This window comes from Mus musculus, chromosome 6 (genome assembly GCF_000001635.26).
Source record: "Mus musculus strain C57BL/6J chromosome 6, GRCm38.p6 C57BL/6J".
NCBI classification, from domain to species: Eukaryota; Metazoa; Chordata; class Mammalia; order Rodentia; family Muridae; genus Mus; species Mus musculus.
In genome coordinates this window covers 97,577,476-97,595,891 of record NC_000072.6, presented here as the reverse complement: position 1 = coordinate 97,595,891, position 18,416 = coordinate 97,577,476, and the positions used below count along the sequence as shown (strand labels likewise).

General features: G+C 44.4%; 1 protein-coding gene and 1 long non-coding RNA gene across 4 annotated transcripts in view; one reads left to right on the top strand and one right to left on the bottom strand.

Annotated features, from left to right (window-relative positions):
• Frmd4b (FERM domain containing 4B) overlaps positions 1-18,416 on the top strand; it is a 330,791-nt gene that overhangs the window by 21,766 nt on the left and 290,609 nt on the right. The window contains exon 1 of one of the 2 annotated variants that reach the window (XM_030255350.1): positions 17,724-17,936. The exons of the other annotated variant lie outside the window; for it this stretch is intronic. The gene's annotated coding sequence lies outside the window, so the exon portion shown is untranslated. Of the gene's footprint in view, positions 1-17,723; positions 17,937-18,416 lie in introns of those variants that run through there. 2 annotated transcript variants of the gene reach the window in all.
• LOC115486428 lies at positions 3,358-16,597 on the bottom strand. Of its 2 annotated transcripts, none has more exons than XR_001785333.2 (2): positions 15,483-16,597; positions 3,358-3,921 (listed from the first exon to the last, which is right to left on the bottom strand). It is a non-coding gene; the product is annotated as an uncharacterized LOC115486428 (long non-coding RNA). The 2 variants fall into 2 exon arrangements; XR_869297.3 differs by lacking the exon at positions 3,358-3,921 and adding an exon at positions 12,778-13,922.

The following is an 18,416-nucleotide window of genomic DNA, read 5'->3' as shown; positions in this document are numbered from 1 at the left end:
GCAGCAGGCACCTTGACCCTCTGAGCCGTCTTACCAGCAGAACACATTCCTAAATGTAATTTTTGCATTCAGTTTTTTGTTTGTTATTTATTGGGTGTGTGTATGACAGTGCATGCCAGAGGACAGCTTTCTGGAGTTGGTTCTGTCTTTCCACTCTGCGAGTTACTAGGATTAAACTCAAGTCATCAGGCTAGTGACATGCATATCCACAGAGCCATTGTGAAGGCCTTCACAATGCCTGACTCCTCTCTCTCCTTTGCCTCTCCGCATCCTTTTGACTACATGTAGGTGAATGAGTTTTAGCATCATTTCCCAATGATCTCTCTAATAGCTCTAGAGGTCTGAAGCCCAGGGCTCAGGAAGACTCGGCTACTTCTTTCATCCCTTTGTAAGGGGCTGGCTTAGTTTCTACAGCCTTCTTATAACAGCCTGGAATGTGGCTCCGCAGTCAAATTACCATGATCACACCATCTGTCATCAGGGCCTGGGGTCAGATGTGCACAGAGCCGCCCATTTTGGCATTTAACCATTCTTTGATATTCTCTTGCTTTCCTATGGTCTCTTTGAGTGGGCAGAATGTTTTTCCAACACACTCACACTTCTTGTACTTTGCCTTCCTCAACATGCATCTAGATTCCCAAGGCTTGCTCTGTCAGAGGAGAGATCCTTAGAAAGACCTTAGCCAAAAAACTACCTACGGTACAGGCTGAGGTCTGCAGCCTCTTGGCCCTCACTGAGGAGTGGATAATCTTAATTCTGTACTGGTCACTTAGCTGGCAGTTCATCCCAGGCCCATCATTCTTTCTCTGAGCTATGACCCAGACTAGAAGTCTGCAAGCCAGGCTGCCGAATCTCCCTCTGACTGGCTTCTCACAGGGTTTGCCACCGGAGGTGCCTAGAGGGGGATGTTGAGAAGGGAAGCGGGATCCTTGTGTTCCTCAAAGCTTGTGCCACTCAACAGCAGCAAGCTTCGGGAAGCTACATCTTAGGAACACAAGCCTGAGGTGAAAGACTGACCCCAGACCCAGAGGATGGGAACATCTGGAGCTGAAGGCAACGGTTCGGATCACACGGACCCGGATTGACTTCCTAGGTCCTACACAGCTGGATGATGTTGGACCACACCTCTTGCTGAAGCTTGGAGGGTTGGAGTCAAGAGGCTGTGTTCTAAGCAATGGAATGTGCTAGAAGGGTTATATGAGGTTTCTGGCCTGGTCCATCAAGGCTGCCACACAGAGCTAGGGAAGAGACATAGAGGGCAAAGCGCTTTTCCAGAAAACATGGGATCCTTGATTCTATCCCAGACCCACATAAAATAATTGACTGTGGTAGTGTACAGCACTAATCCTATCACTAAGGATGCAGACACAGGTGAATCACTGGGTTTCCAGGCCAGTGAGAAGCCCTGCCTCAAAAAACAGAGTGGTCAGCATTTGAAGAATGGCAGCCAAGGCTGCCCGCATGCATACATGCCTGCTCTCCAACAAAGACACACGCAAAGCTCTATTGCTGTTTCCCCTTTCTCTGCCCTCAACTGTCTTCTGAGGGTAGATTCCTGAAGATCAAATACAACTCCATCTGATGTGGTCATCAACACCTTTGCTGAGCTATTTGGTCCTAGACATGTGGATTTCTATCAATTATTGCAGGCATGTTTGGGGTGCTGGCAATGTTTCCAGAGAGCGGCATGGGAATCCAGCAGATGAACGTAAAATCTGACTTTATCTTTGGTTCCTAGCCTCAGCAGAGCCTAGTGCTTCATCTGTGGTTATTTTTACCCAGATGAGGATAGATTTATTGTCCTCTCTGCTAATAAAAAATGATAGCAGAAAATACCAGAAAAAAAACATCAAAGCATCTGTGCTTTATCAACATGACAGATTACTTACTAGTTTATACGTGGCCTTCCTAAAATTTTTATTACATCTTATTTACAGGTATTTGTGTGTGTGTGTATGTGTGTGCATGTTCGTGCATGTGTGTAAGTGCACATCGTGATGTGCATTGAGAGGACAACTTGGAAGAATTGGTTCTATCCTTCTGCCCTGCTGGACCTGGGAATCAAACCCAAGTCATCAGGTTTGATGTTGGTTAATTCTCCCAGCTGAGCCATCTTGCTGGCGTCTATGTGTAGATCTCTAAGCTGACTTCATTTCAAATTTTTATTAACCCATGGCACTATCATTCTGAGGTTATGACTTTGGCTTCTGGCTAACAATTTAAGGATTTTGGTCTAATTACAGGGGTAGTTTTTAGCATTACTATCATCACTGTGCTGAGTGTTTTATGGAAATGCAATTTAATCCCATAATGGAGTAAGCAAAATTCTTCTGCAAGAATAGCCCAGAGAAAACGGAAATCTTTCAAAGGGTAGCTTTTTGCTAAACACTTTGGCAGGGCTCTGATCTGAAAGGAAGGAATCACTTTATTTTGAGCCCTCATATTCTCTTTTATGAAGCACGATAGGCTACTTGCAGACACTTCTGGAATAGGGTGTCAGGTATTTGCCATGCATATGTTTTTTCTTTCTGCATCAACACAGGGCCTACCCTTCTGTGACCCTGGAAGAAACCATTTTGTTATGGATTCACTCCTCCATAATTTACCTGATTTGTAATTTCAGGGTGTGAGGGCTTCACTGTAATTATGCTGGGTGCTCTGTTCAGTCAGATCACAAAGCCCACAGTTTCCCCTGACAGCATTACTTCGGGCTGTCTAGTGACCCTTAGCTGCTTTTAAGTAGCTCTTTACCCACTGGCTGGCAAATGGTCGGAGCTACATTTGAGTACTCTTGGGCTTCTAACTACAGCATCCATTTTATGTTTTATGTCTGTTTCAAGGGGAGGGGGGCTTTCTGAGCAAGCACTTCCGTATCTTCAGGTTCAAGGGCTCCATTAGGATTCTTGAATGATGAGCTGAAGTGGTCATTGAGGCAGGAGCCCTGCAAACTTAAATTCCGTCTTGGAAATCAACCATGAACCTTCTTCAGTATGCACGGAAGAGCACAAACTGAGCTCACCCACACATGGCTTTCAGCTTAATTTCCATTTTAACACTTGGATAAGAGGAACTTTTAAGCAACTCAGCTTACAAAGTCATCAAATTGCAAGGGCAGTGTAGAAGACAGAGATCCTGTCCTGTTGCTGTAGGTATTTGAAAGGCTAAGTCTACGGTTACAGACTTCAATTGCTGGTAAGAACCACAAGGCGAATATCATAAATACATGGTCAAGGCCAAGAGGAATCACCTGTAAGTGAAAAGTGCTGAAGCAAACTAGGGAATCATTCTCTACTCTAATTATTACTCTTTTAAATTTGTTTTTCTGATCAGACAAAACACACTCATTGTTACATGTAGTCCAAGACTGTTGCCAGCTAAACACTACTGTTTATTGGTATCAAAGACAGGGCCAAGGTAGGAAATCATTTTAAGATCTCAGAAGTCTGAATACTTGAAGTAGACGCCTTTGATTCCCACTACTCAAGTCTCTTTCCCTGCATTTCAAGTTTGCCTCTTTGTTTGTTTATTCGTTCACACACACCCCTCCCTCATGTCTCTCTCTGTAAGCTTCATGAAGGCAAGGGCTCTGTTTGCCTTTCTTGTGGTTGGAATCACCAGCGCTGCTTCAGGTCGAGCACTTACCTAGTCCTCATTTAAAAAAAAATGTTGGATGTACCAAGCAAGGACGATGCTCTGTCATCTGTTGTCATCCATTGACATATGTTATTCATCTCTGTGCCATCAGCTCTACATACAACAGTAATTAAGATGAGTGTGTCTTGGATGAAATTGGTGATTATGGTCCACCACAGTGGTTAGCCACAGGGAGGTGGTTTCCATCGGGTGGGGCGACGTTCTAGAAATAGACATGGTTGCTAAGCTGGGGAGATGCTTGGACATGAGACAAATGAGCAAGGAAGCCTGGAAAGACAGAAAATAACAAGCTTTATAGATATGGTTAGCAATCTAGGTAAGGTGCTAGGGTCAGGGGTATCCAGTGAGGGTTAAAAATAGGCCATCCAGGGAGGGTCCACGTGTCTGCCTGTGGTAAGCGACTGACAGTAGAACCAGAGCCTTTGGAGCTGAAGGCTGAGTTCACAGGCATGCTGAAGCGGGATGTGGGAGAGAGTCATCAATAGCGAAACTGCTAAGAATGCATCAGGGCAGCACGAGATGACTTTATGATCCTACAGTTACAGAATGGATACCAAGGTATAGACCTGGCCTGAACTTGTAGGCCAAAGAATGTCCATGCTGGAGCCCAGGTCAGGCCCAGACTGGTACTGCTGTTGGTCAAGTCGGAGTTGGCAAAGCAGGGGCTGAGATTATCTTCCTCAGCTCCATGGAGAAAAACATCCAAGTCTTGTGTTTGGTCTTGAGACTAGTCCTAGAAGGTTTCATTTCCAGAGTAGGAGACGTATGTGGGTTAACTTTGTCACATGTCTCTGCGATCGCTAGAGTAACAGAAAGACCATTCATCTAACCTTGAGGGAGTGAGAGAAATCTACTCACTACAGTAACACAACATGTCCAGGCAGGAGCATGGCTCTCCTCCAGGCTGTGAGTGCTCTGTGCCTCTCTGTTCTGCTGTCTCTGTAGTCAGCCTCACTCCAGTCTGTTAGAGCTTTCCCTGAGAGTCAACACAGCCTATGGATGTGTGCACAACACAACCCTAGGATGCTGTGAATGTAATCCAAAATTGTCAACTTACATTTAAAATATTATGAGATTAACAGAAAAAAAATGTTGGCAACTCAATTGCAAGGCTGTCAAACATGAATGTTGGAGATGAAGCCTTGTCTCCACGTAAAAAGGTTACATAGGCTAAAGTGGGGCTGGTAATTTCCTAGGTGGCTTTGCTTCCCAACTCTGCTCCTTTACCTGACAAGTTCTTCATTTACAAGATGAGCATTATCAGTAACCCTGACCTCTTGGATGCTTGTAAGGATTAAATGAGAAGATGCGTGTGAAATAAATCGGGCTTGATGCCTGTAAAGCGCTCAGCTGTTATTGGCAGCCATAGCTACAAGGAGTGAGTGGTCTCATCAGTTCTCCTATGGGTAGCATCTAGAGAAGAGCTCCTCCTACTTCAGTCTGTGACAGAGACACCATCCATATGAGGACTGGACCTCCATATTAAACATGAGGAAACTGAGAGGCAAAGTAGAGGAGCCTAGATGACTCTGCCACAGAAACATGCCTCTCCCTTCTTCTCCTCTGCCAGTTCCTCATGCCCCAGGGTCCTGTTCTCATTTCTGCTTCTCACAAAAAGCAATTTGGGGGGGGGGGGGAGGAAGGTTTATTCCAACTCATAGTTCCAGGTGGCAGTCCATCCACTGTTCAGGGAGCCCCAGAAGCAGAAGCAAGCAGATGGTCACGTGATAGCCAAGGTCAAAGCAGAGAGGAATGAATGTATGCATCACACTTGCTTGCTTATGCTCAGCTTGGTTTATCCCCTCTTTTGTAGTTCAGGACCCCCTGCCTTGAGAATGGTGCTGCTCACAGAAGCCTGGGTCTTCCCACATCAATTAAATTAATTAAGACAGTCTCTCACAGGCGTGCCCACGGGCCCATGAAGGATCCACATGGTGGGAAAAGAAAACTGACTCCTAGCAGTTGTCCTCTGACTTGCATGCATGCGTGTCGCACACACACACACACACATACTACACACGCTAAATAAATTAATGACGGTCTGAAGAGAATTGAATATACACTTAAACTGAGGACTGTTGTTTCATTTCTTAAAATTTACCAGTAACTCACAGCCCAGATTTCTCTAATTAAAGGCACACCCAAATCAGTATGCGGAGAATCTATGGCATGGAGACGGACTCTGAAGCCTTGGTTTGCATTCTAGTTAGAAAATATTGTGGGCTCAACCTCAATAACCAGACTAGGTATTCAAATAAAATCTTACTCGTAGTATTTCCTCTGGCTTAGTCAGTAAATGTTCAATTGCCACATTATCTTATTAGCTATTAGTTAAAACAAAGACAAATTGGATTTGTAAAATTGGAATAGAAAAAAAAAAAAGACCGTTACAGATGGTGGCTTTAGTAAATGCTGTAACACTGCCAGAAGCTCAAATCTGTTTCACCATTTATGCAAGTTACTGTGAATGCTTTAAAATACAGGCCCTATTGAAAGTATTCGATGATTTTGAGATTCTCCAACAATTTTAAAGAAAAAGAGTTGATATTCTCAGTGCATGGATTTCCAGAGAACCCTTTTCTAGTCTTGGTATGATCTGAAAGGCACTGCACCATCTAGCTGGGTTGATGGATTTAGAGCTGGGCCATTTATCCAAGCTCATCCAGTGGAGTTCTCAAAGGTGCCGAGGAGACACAGCTGAGGGCAGATAGTAGATGCTCCTGAACACAACTGAAATGTTTCTCATTATAGAAGAAAGTGCCCTGCTGAACTCCTCCTGTTACTTCCAGAATCAACTCCCTTGGGTGGGGTCCAAGGTCACCTAACTGATATTGAACAAGACTTCCTGGCAGATGGCATGCTGGGGTAGCTCCCCAGGTGTTACTTCTAATATTGCATCTGTACCATTCTGGGAAGCAGTAGCTGGAGAGAATGTTTGCCGAGAATGTTCCACAAGATGCCGGTCAACCTCGCTCCGTTCTTGTATAATGAGCTGAGTGGAAACAGAAAGACGCCTGTGGTTTCAGATCTTAAGTCAGAACTGAAGACACTAAAATCTAGTTGGTGTTACCAAGTGTTCTTCAGCGACAAGAATTTGACTACCCAGCCAAGGCTTCCCTGTTTGAACTTGTTGTTGAGCCTTGAGAAGGATGATAGGGGCTATCAGAAAGGGAGATTTCCTTCAGACAGCTCTAAACGATGAAGCCTTCTAACACACTGGGTTCTCGGTGTGTGCATGTGTATGTGTCTGACTGGGTGTAGGTATGTGTATGAGGTGTGTGTGTGTGTGTGTGTGTGTGTGTGTGTGTGTGTGTATGTGTGGTGTGTGTGTGTGAAAGATCAGACTATAAGAGTGCAAAAGTAGACACTGGGTTTAGATATCTGTCCTAAGGGCTGTAAATGTCCCAGTTTTATTGCATTTCATAGCAATAGTGTTGGTTTTTTTTTAAACTATCTAGTATGCAAGATAAAAGTATGTTATTACAAATAAACAGTTTAGTCTTCACTTATTTCTTTAATACCAAATTTCAGATTGGAGACCTATTTTTACCAATAATCCAGGAAACAGACTCTGGCGTAGATCTTCTGTGGCACAGTTTTATGGTGAAGGTGGAAAGTCCAAACACTATGAGAGAAGTTCAAGAGGAGAAGGAGTATGGGAAAGATGAGGAGGAGACAGGAGGAGAGAAAAGGAGAAAGAGGAAAAAGAAAGGAAAAGAGGATAGGCAATTTTTTTTTCTTCACCAAAGATTCATCTTCTCTTTGATCAAGTGCACAGTTCTAGGAGCTAAAGCTATAAAGCATCAGTTGTCAACCTATGGGTTATGACCCCTTTGGGGATCGAGCAGCCCTTTCACAGGGGTTGCCTAAGACTATCAGAAAATGTAGATATTTACATTAGAATGCATGATAGTACTAAAATTACAGTTATGATGTAACAATGAAACTAATGTTATGGTTGGGGAGTCACTACAGCATGAGGAACTGTATTAAAGGGCCACAGCATTAGGAAGACTGAGAACCACTGCTATAGTAAGTCATTGGCTTAACAAGACTATGTCAGACTCTCTGCTAAGGTAAGTGGATAAAATGGTGTGATCCAGATAGGACTGTGACATTCTCTTGTAGTCTAAGATAGAAGAGGTGGCAGAATTACCATATCAATTACAATTACCTATGAATATACAATTACAAGTAGACCTAAGGAAAGTCACAAAGAACCCTAACACTATTTAACAAAGATATAGAACATTTGAGAGTGTCAGGGAGGCTGTGTATAGTCACATGTTGTTTTGAAAGGATTACTTTGGGCCAGGTGAACATGAGAATTGGTTATGTTTGCAGAGGAGCAGAAATCTCCTGAATAATAAGGGGAGTGAAAATAAAGACAGAAATGAGCTAATTTGAGAAACCTTCGGTGGGTATACTTGGCTGACTTTGGTAAAGAACTGGATGGGCAGGGAGAAACGCTTGATAGAATTTTAGGAACTTGATCGATTCCGTTCAGATAGAATTTTATTCTATCAAGTATGAAATCCTGGACTTTAGAACTCTTTACCTAATCCTAGGTCTGTCCAAATTCAACAACAAGAAAAAGCAAAATGTGTATACCCAAGAATAAGAAAAACGAAGGCAGAAAAACAAATAAAACTTGAGAAAATATCCTATCCCTAACCCTTGAACAGAATTCCCTGCCCACCAGCAAATGAAGATCAGAATGTAATATTGTTAGTGCATAATCCATGGCCAGAGTTCTTACCAGCTACAATGTACAATATATAACACTCAAGGACACATTTTAATCACCCACCCTTATAGTCAGTCTAGCTGTGACATCAAAGTGTTATAGAGTGTGTAACTGTCCCTATGCCTTCTTCAGAGCTGTTGAAAAAGCATGAGACATGTCAGGTCATAGGGCGTGTTTCAAGGAATGAGCCTTGTAGCACAAGTAAGAAAAATTGTATAACTTTAGCTGTACTTAGTATTCTTATGTCTCAAATCATTGGACTGTCTTAGGTAGGGGGACATTCCTATACCCTCTGTAGCCCTTGAAGGTCAGAAGAGAGCATCAGATGCTCTGACTCTGGAGTTGCAGGTGTTTGTGAGCCACCCCATGTGAGTGCTGGGAACTGAACTCGGGTCCTCTGCAAGAGCAGCAGATGCTCTTAACCACTGAGCTGATTTTCCAGCACCCAAGTCCCTTAATTTAAGGAAAACAGGGAATCCTGTTAGTCCTAACAGGAATAGCCATCCAGCCTTGCAGCCCACTGATAACTTTAGTCTGCAGCCCACTTCCTGGATCTGGCTTTATGACTTCACTGAGATTCTGTGTCTATGCTCCAAGAGCACATGGTAAGAGATTGGGTCTGCTCTGAGGTCAAGGATTATAGAAGGTCCCCAGAGTCCACAAGATGACAGCCTAGACCCCTTGGCTCCCTGCCTTCCACCAGTAGAGCAAGCCAAGCTCCAAAAGCCAGGGCTGGAAGCTGGGTCACCACTCTGACTTGGATAGAGAGCACAGTGGTGTGTAGCTGTCCTGCAGGCTGCTCCAGTGCTGGCTTCAGACAAGAGACTAAGGTCAGGCATGTGGTTGAGATTACATATGTGTATCTGGCAGAAGTCATATCATGTCTTAGGAAAACAGATCTTATAATGTCAGCTGTTCTTAGTAGTGCGGTCCCCTGGCTGGAGATGCCAGGAGGATCTCTAAAGTGTTTTCTCCATGCTGCGTGGGCCATCCTCACTCCCCAGAAATGCTACTTTCTTGTTTGGAAGTCAAGCAAAGAGTCAGTCAGATCTCAGCATAGAACAGACTTATCGTGTATAGTTCAAATAATCAAATCAAAGAGGTATGGGTGGGGCTCGGGGAACTAATGTGGAATAGGAAGAACCATCCAAGGGCAGCCAGGAGGGCAAGCTTTTCAGCATCCGGAGGGCAGAGGAGACAGAGCTTGTCAGTACCAGGTCACAGCTGGAACTACAGATTAGGCATCACCGTCACGCTGAATCACACAGGAAAGAGTTGCTGCCAGGGACGTGGCCCAGCAGTGGGAGAGATCATGGAAGGGACACTCATCCCTTCTCCTGGCCCAGGGATGTCGGCCCAGTAGTGGGAGATGGCACGGAAGGGGAAGGGATAGTCACCTCCCACTAGAATGAGGGTGAGGCAGGAGCAGCAGGAAGAATCTCCAGCACAGGGTGGGGGGTGGGGGAGGTCACTGTCTCTAGTCTTAGGACTGGCGTTGTTTCTAAAAGCACACACACACACACACACACACACACACACACACACACACACTCATGCATATGAATTAGTCCCCACAAAGATCAATTTTGTTTGCTTTAATATTATTCTGGAAGTAATGTTGTATATACTCACGACATAGTTACAGTTTTGATTCTGTGTCCTATTGGTTTAAAAAGAAGGCAGACAGCCCCAAATTTGCATACTTATTGTCATGTGTTGCTTAATGTTCCAGTCAGTAATCGGCCATAAATGTAACGTGGTCTGTCACATAAGATGACAGTGTCTAGTGATCATATTGGCCTCTTTGGTTATGTAAATAGTCTCTGAGGTTTGCACAGTAAGATCATCTGTATCCTTTTCCTTAAATAACAGGCAACTGGACTTGTAAGCTGTGTGTGCTGTGTGGGTATTGCTGTTCCAGTATACCATAGCTGTGTGTGCATTACTGCTCCAGTATACCATAGCTGTGTGTGCATTACTTCTCCAGTATACCATAGCTGTGTGTGCATTACTGTTCCAGTATACCATAGCTGTGTGTGCATTACTGCTCCAGTATACCATAGCTGTGTGTGCATTACTGTTCCAGTATACCATAGCTGTGTGTGCATTACTGTTCCAGTATACCATAGCTGTGTGTGCATTACTGCTCCAGTATACCATAGCTGTGTGTGCATTACTGTTCCAGTATACCATAGCTGTGTGTGCATTACTGTTCCAGCATAATATAGATGTGTGTGCATTACTGCTCTAGTGTACTATTTCTAGTGAAAGTATTGGGATAATTTGTAAGACCAAAGACTCTTTCTTAGCCTTTTCAGAGGGTTGTTGTGAGAATTAAATGTTTGTATGTAGAGCCCTTAGAATAGTGCCTTACAAGAAGCTAGCAGAAAATGAGAGAAGGGGGGGGAGAGAGGGGGGGAGAGAGAGTATGAAACACCTCCAACAGAAGTTTTAAAAGTCTGAAATCCATTACAGAAATGGGAGTTGGAGGGTTCTCTACTCCCACAATGCCTAGCTCTCACAGGGTGACCACTTCCCACTTTTCAGACCACCAGCTAAGGAGACAAAAGTTGCTGTGAGCAGCTGTCCCCTTTTGTGTCCTGGGGTAAAGTAAGTGCCCTATTCCAAATTTACTGCCCTCATCTGCAAAATGAGATGAGGCTCACAGCACCTTGCCCAACTCTATTTTGGCTGTTTAAGGCTTTTCCCCCATTTAAGCCAACAATGAGATGAATGATTTTTATAGCAGGTTTCTTGAGATAAAATTTATAGATCATAAGATTGACCCATATAAAGTGTATAGTTCAACAATCTTTAGTGTGTTCTAAGCAATGTTAACAGTCATCACCTGATGCTAGAACGTTTTTCTTTTGTTACAAAAGAAACCTGTAACCATCATAGTTGGTCCTATCCCCACCCATGCCAGATCCAGTCAGTCTTCAGTCTGCACTCTGGGTCTCTCCTTTCTGGGTTTGTCAGGTTAGTTGGATCCTACAGTGTGTGGGCCTCTGTATCTGTCCTACTTCATTTACTATTACAAAAAATAAGGGGTTCACCCATTCTGGGCACTCAGAATTTATTGCTGAGCATCCCATATTATAGATCAGCCACTCTATCTATCTATCTATCTATCTATCTATCTATCTATCTATCTATCTATCTATCTATCTATCTATTGCCAAGATCTCTAGCCCAGGCTGGCCTCAAACTCTCTCTATAGCTGAATATTCCCTTGAACTTCTAATCCTCCGGCTTCTACCTCCCCAGGGCTCTGGGACTTGACTACTAATTCCCATTTACAGTGCTGAGGACTGAACCTAGGGCTTCATGAAGGCTAGGGAAACTCTCCACCAACTCAGCTGCATCCCCGCCTCTGACCTCATGCTGCTTATTCCTTAAGTAATGATGGATGTTTGCGTAGCTCCCAAGATAAAGCACCTTTAACGAGTTAATCTTCGCACGCGTCGACTTTAGTTCCTTCAGATGCAATCCCGGGCTTTGAAATAGTAGGCCAAAGATCATGAGCCCAGTTGCTCAGCTCCTGAATACAAAGTGTGCTTCATCTAATCTTTATCACCATTGTCATCTGAAGAGTCACTGCTGCACAGCCAGTGAATTACAAAATGTTGTGTCCCTCCCCATGCCTGGAGATGTTTGCGATAGAAAACTTCTGAATCACCACCTCTCAGGAGTTTGGGATGCCATAAGCTGTGGTGGACAGTAACATGTCTAACAGAAAGAAATAGGATAAGCATGTGTGCAGACCTCTATTTTCAGTAAAGACTTGTAGTTAGGGTTAGTGAAAATGTTCAGAGGATTCTAAGAAGTCAAGAGACTTCTATCTTCGTCTCTCTGTCTGTCTCTCTGTCTCTCTTTTTGTCTGTCTGTCTCTCTGATCATCTCTGACTCTGTCTCTGTCTCTGTCTCTGTCTCTGTCTCTGTCTCTGTCTCTCTCTCTCTCTCTCTCTCTCTCTCTCTCTCTCTGACAGTCTCACTAGCTCTGTCTGGCCTGTAAACAGGACTATGTAGAGCAAGCTAACCTGGAACTCAAAAGAGATTCATCGGCCTCTAACTCCTGAGTGTTGGGATCAGTGTCCTGTGTCAACATGCCCTGTGTCACCTTTTTTGTTTTATTTAAGGCATGTTTCCACTATCAGCCTCCCCAAGCTGGGTTAGTACCCACAAAAATCGCTTCTTATGACAGCGCGATTCTGACCCACAGAGGACACACTAAGTATCATTAGGCTCCCAATCAATGTATCTGCAGATATGTTATGGTTGAACTGGCTTTTTCGCACCTCAGGAAATTTGTAGATGAGGGTAAAGTTCTTTTCCACATGCTGCGGGTTTTTTAATCTGACATAGCTGTGATGCTCTTGTGGGAGCCTCCTGGGTACAGTCTCCTCACACTTTTTCTTTATTACATGAGAGGATCCTGCGGGGAAGGCAGCTGGTGGATGAACACCAAATCCAAGGAGCAGTCCCTGGGAGTCCTGCAGTGTTTACAAATAGCGTGGTCTCTGCAGCAACCAATGAGCCATAGATAAGAGCCGCCTCCTTGACAGCTGGCTCGAATCTTTCCCAAGCCTGAAAAACATTCCCGGGGCCATGGCGACCAGGATGGCCTCTGTGTCTCCTTGCCCCTGACCTCTACTCTTCCTCTACAGGCCTTTCTGGCCTCAGACAAACAGGTCTGACTGACATGCAACCCACAATTGCTCCACCTGGCTCCGGGTGCCCTCAGTACTGATCTTTGCTTCATCTTGGGAACATCAGCATCTTGGGCTTGACCTTCAAGACACATGTGATAGACTGAATCCAGTGTCTTGTTCGTTTGGGTTTTGTGAGGGGGAGAGGGGTGTGTGTGTATGCACCTGTGTAGATAGGGTCCCCCACTAGCTTGGAAAATTACCAACTAGGCCAGCTGAGTCCCAGAGACCTGCTTGTTTGTACTGCCCCAGCATAAGAATTACAAGTATGAACTCCCACATCTGTCTTTTTTTTTTTTTTTTTTTTTTTTAATGTGGGTCCCAGGGCTCAAACTCAGGTCCCGATACTTACAAAACAAGTACTTTCCCAACAGCTGTCCCCTGGCCCTAGGACATCTAGTTTTAACTCTTGAACCTCATCATAGATGCTATCAGGCCCATTTTAACGATGAGAAAGTTGAGACACAGTTGAGTGACAGATGAGTAAATACACTTCTAATCAAGATACTTAAAATGCACTCTTTTCTAAGAGTAAAAGAAGGTGATTTTGCTGCTGTACACTGGTGTCTGAGCTGGGAAGAGTGTGCGCTGTAGTGACCACACCCTATAAGACAAATGCTGCAGGTCGTCCCCTTGCTTTGCAAGGTAGCATCAAAGCAAACATCCCGCAGCAGAAGAAAGGTCACTGATTGGGACACTTGAGAAACTTTGGTTACATTTACTGACAATGGATCCCTTGTTGTCCATCCTCTGGGAGACTCCAGTATAGACATCAGCCTTGTAAAGACACTGAGAACAGAAAAGCATAAGTGCTGTGTATGCATGTGCGTGTGCGTGCGTGCGTGTGTGTGTGTGTGTGTGTGCGCGTGCGTGCGTGCGTGTGTGTGTGTGTGTGTGAGAGAGAGAGAGAGAGAGAGAGAGAGAGAGAGAGAGAGAGAGAAAGAGAAAGAGAGAGAGATTGTTTAGCATGTTAAAGGTCTATTTTTTAATATCCACAGACAAAATGAATTACATACTAGCCATGATTTTGGCTTAATTTTTTAGAAGATGAGTGAGGTACATACATATACAATGAGCTATCTGTTTACTTAGTAGAAAATTTACCTCCCTTTAGCCTCTGCCACTGAGATTCTCTCTCAGGAAGTGAGTATGGATTTTAAGTTCTCAGATAATGTATGTGTGTGTGGTAGTCTATGCATATGTGTATGTGTAAGTATATGTGTGTCTTTCAGTTCTGTAGAACACTCATATTGTGTTCTTATTTTTGCAAATAGATATTAAAAGTCATGCTGTATCACGTCCTGATGGGCATTTAGAGTCTTCCTAACTTTTCACTCCTACACACAGAGCTGCAGTTGGAGGGGCCTTTATACGTTTGTCTTAGTTACCCTGGTGTGTCCTCTATCAGCCCTTACTTGAAAGTATGAGTAAGGGCTAGGGCTTAGTAGAAGGGTCCCTACCTTAAATGCACAAGGCCCTGGGTACCCACCCCAGTACTAAGCAAAACACAAAGCCAAAACAGAGGTATACGGATATGATAATGGCTCTGCAAAGCCAGGAACAGCCCATGTTTACAGTCTGCTCATGACTATTTTAATCCAGGAGAGAGAAGAAATCTGGGGAGTCATAGACCAGACCCAAGTTCTGGGAAACAACCAAAGATTACTTAGAACAGTGAGAAAAAGGAGTCTATAATATATGGTCCTTTTTTTTTTTAAAGCCCCGAGTCTTGAAGGGAATACAGATCTTCATGAATGACTGTGTTCCTCCACTTACTACACTGAAACAGAAAGTATGGAGTCCTGGGAAGCCAACTTCTCACATAAATATCCTTTCTCCTACTTGAACACTTGAAGCAAGCTGCTCTGTTCAGCCAGGGTCAGAAGCCATGGTCTTGCTTCCTTATCCTCTTGGACTGCATTTAATTTCTGCCAAATAATGTTTAGCTGTCAGGCTTCAAGAGTCACTCCTGAACAAGCTGTCTTGAACATAGTTCTTCTACTTTGTGTACTGGCTATAAACAAAAAGTATGAGTCACTTTTTATGTGTCTTCGGAATATTTATATAGTTCCTTGAGGATATAATGATGTGTTTTGGATATATTCATACTCCCCAACTCCTCTCAAATCCACCCCACTTCCCTATCCACCCAACCTTAGGCCACACTCCTTAAACCCATGTGGGCCTATCTCTGCCATTCAAATGTTCTCCAATTCACCGCCTTCCTCTGGAACATGGTCCACTTGCCAGTGGCTATGCTCTTAAAATTGGCTCTCTCTCTCTCTCTCTCTCTCTCTCTCTCTCTCTCTCTCTTTCCCAGCAACTGTCAATCACCAATAGCTCCTCTGCTGGAGGCGGGACTTCATGCCTACCTCCACTCTCCATGCAGGGACTTCTTCTGGCTTGGCTGTCAGGTTTATTTCACAAATGCTTAAATCCACGTGTGAAGTGGTTGTCCCACTATCCCTGAAGACGTAAAAGTTCAAAGGTAGATTGAAGCTCTGAGTAAAACTGTAACCATCTGATCCCTTAAATTTTTCTACTAGTTCTTTGAGAGTTTTGTACAATGCTATTTGATCATATTCGCCCCTCACCCTCCCAACTCATCTATGATAACCCCCAGTTCCCTGCCTTACTTGGGTAGCCTGTGTCCTTTAAGAATATATCATTACCAGTTTGTGCTATCCAAATATTCTTGGTGGTGTAGTCTTCCACTTGAGTGTGGTCCACTTACCGGGGACTGCATGCACGCTTAGAGAAAACTGTCTTTCCTCCCAGCAGCTAACGATTGCCATTAGCTCTATGTCCAGGAGTGAGCTTTGTACCCACCTCCCCTCTCTGTGCTGGGATTTGACCTGAGCTTGCACTGATCCTGCCCTTGTAGTCACAGTCACGTGCAGTCATGTGTGTACTAGCCCTGTTGTATCTGGAACACACTCTCTTCTCATAGTCATCAGATGCCTCTGGCTCTTAAACTCTTTCTGCTCCCTCCTCTGCTGTGATCTCTGAGCCTCAGGACAGAGCTACAGTGTACTCAATGAAACAGGAAACTTTTCTTTTGACTAGGTAAAATTCTACTGTGACATGATGGAAATTAATCTTTCATTATTTTGGTAAGCAGCCTTGAAATTTTTCCTTGAGAGCAATTCCCAGTTGGGTCAATAATGTAGGCACAGGTGTGTTTTGCCCTATCTGCTGCCCCTTTGGTAGAGCAATAGGATACAGCCACCATAGAAGCCACCAATCTGACTCAGGTTCTTTCTATATAGCAGCTTTGTATGCCCACAGCCATCTGTATGTTGGGCACCTCTGTTAATCCCACCGCCCACCATGGACACTGACAGACTGGGCAGTGAAAGAAACTCCCTCAAGGCCTCCAGTGAAGATGTGAGAGCGCCAGAATTTGGAGCCACCTTTTAAACACTGCTTCCAAATCTAAGTTGGCTTCCTTCTCTGAACTCGGTTTGAAATTCCTTTTTAACCCATAAAACGTAGCTACTACAGGCAGGTTTAGTCACATGGGACTGCTCTGGACTGGCCATACATAAACTGTGTCTCTGTGTGTGTGTGTATGTGTGTGTGTGTGTGTGTGTGTGTGTGTGTGTGTGTGTGTGCGCGCACGCGCGCACAAGTGTTCATGTGAAGGGGGGTTTTCTGTCCCCTGCATCCCAGCAGCCCCACCTCAAAGCTGTCATCTCAAAGGCCAGAAGCAAAGTGACAGAAAGGCAGAGTAAAGGAAAGAGATCTGTCTACTCACCTTTCCTGAGACAGAAGTGATGTCACCTGGAGTGACATCTAATCATAGCTCTGGGTCCTCATTTGAGGCCAGTTTTTTGATAAGTAGCTATGTCACTACAAATAACCATGTGTCACTACAAATGTGAGGCAGAATTTATGTTTCGCTCTTTCTATAGATAAAATCTACCCTGGGGACTGGTCTGTAATATGCAGACATGCTCTGCTTGGGGAAGTCCAAAGCATATGGTGACAACTTCCTGATTATTTCTTTGTGCCAAGAGGCTAGAGGTGAACTTAGGTAAAGCCTAAGTGGCAGGGTACTTAGATGCTTGTAAAACAGGATCTGGCCCAGAGATGCAAGCCTAATTTGAGTCTAGCCCTGTGGACATCTGGTCACCCATACTCGCTCAGAAGCTGTGCAAGCTCCTTTCCTACTGGGACATTTCGGAAACCTTAAATACAAGGGACTGACGATTACTGAGCAGCTACTGCTGCCAAGATTAGTTAGATGCTCATATTCCTTCAAAGTGGGATCCGGACTGCTGGCCCCAGCTCACCTGCCAGGCTCGCATGAGCAAAGTGCCAAAACTGGGAGTCCATGCAAGCCTTGCAGTCTCTCACTTCTGCATGCGGTCTCAGCACGTGTTCTGAGTCCTCAAACATGCCAGATGCAGAAGACAGAGATGAAAGGGAGCCTTGATTGCCAGGTTCACCTCCTGCCAGGGTAGAATGTAATCACAGGGATAAGAAGGGAGCCTATGATCAGCTGATATCACACTTGCTCTTGGCAGAACTTTTGGGGACATGTGGGGGTGGAGCGGAGGGGGGGGGGAAGTGGTGGCTTAGGTGCAAGAGGCCTTCTGTAATCCCACATGTCCTCCTGTTTGAACACGAGGACATTCCTGCTCCTAAATATTTAGTGGCCTCTGGGATGCAATGCTGGTCATTGCTGTGCATACTGCAGAAACAGTTACAGTAGTCACTTTCCCTGCTGGCCCTGACCTTCATCTTCATTCCTCCTGGGAAGTTGGCTGAAGACTTTCGTGTCATCCAGGGCTCTGGATCTGATGTCTCTCATGGCCTAACAGGTAAACCATCATAGCATTTTGATGGTTATTTTATTTTTTTATTGCCTGCTGTTTATCGATGCTATCAATGTCTTAGATTTAAGAGAAACTGGACACTAATCAAATGGCTTTATAGACATAACGGTGCTCCTTTGGGTCTCTCTCTCCCCTCTCTCCTGTCTCTGTCTCTATTATGCCTCTATCTTTGCTCTTATAGAGAAGAAATTCACAAACGAATATGTAGCTTAATACAAACTTTTCTTTCATTCCAACTAGGTGTCAAAGGACTGAAATGGGAATCAGACAGACAGACAGACAGACAGACAGCAGCTTTAGATTCTTTCCTTAGCTCTCTCTATTGGGACAGGGTCTCACAGGGTCCAGACTGGCCTCAGACACTCTGGGTGGCAGAGGGTCTTCCATCTCCAAAGTGCTAGGGTCATAGATGTGCATCACTAGACTTTACTCAGTGCTGGAGATCGAACCCGGGGCTTCTTGTAC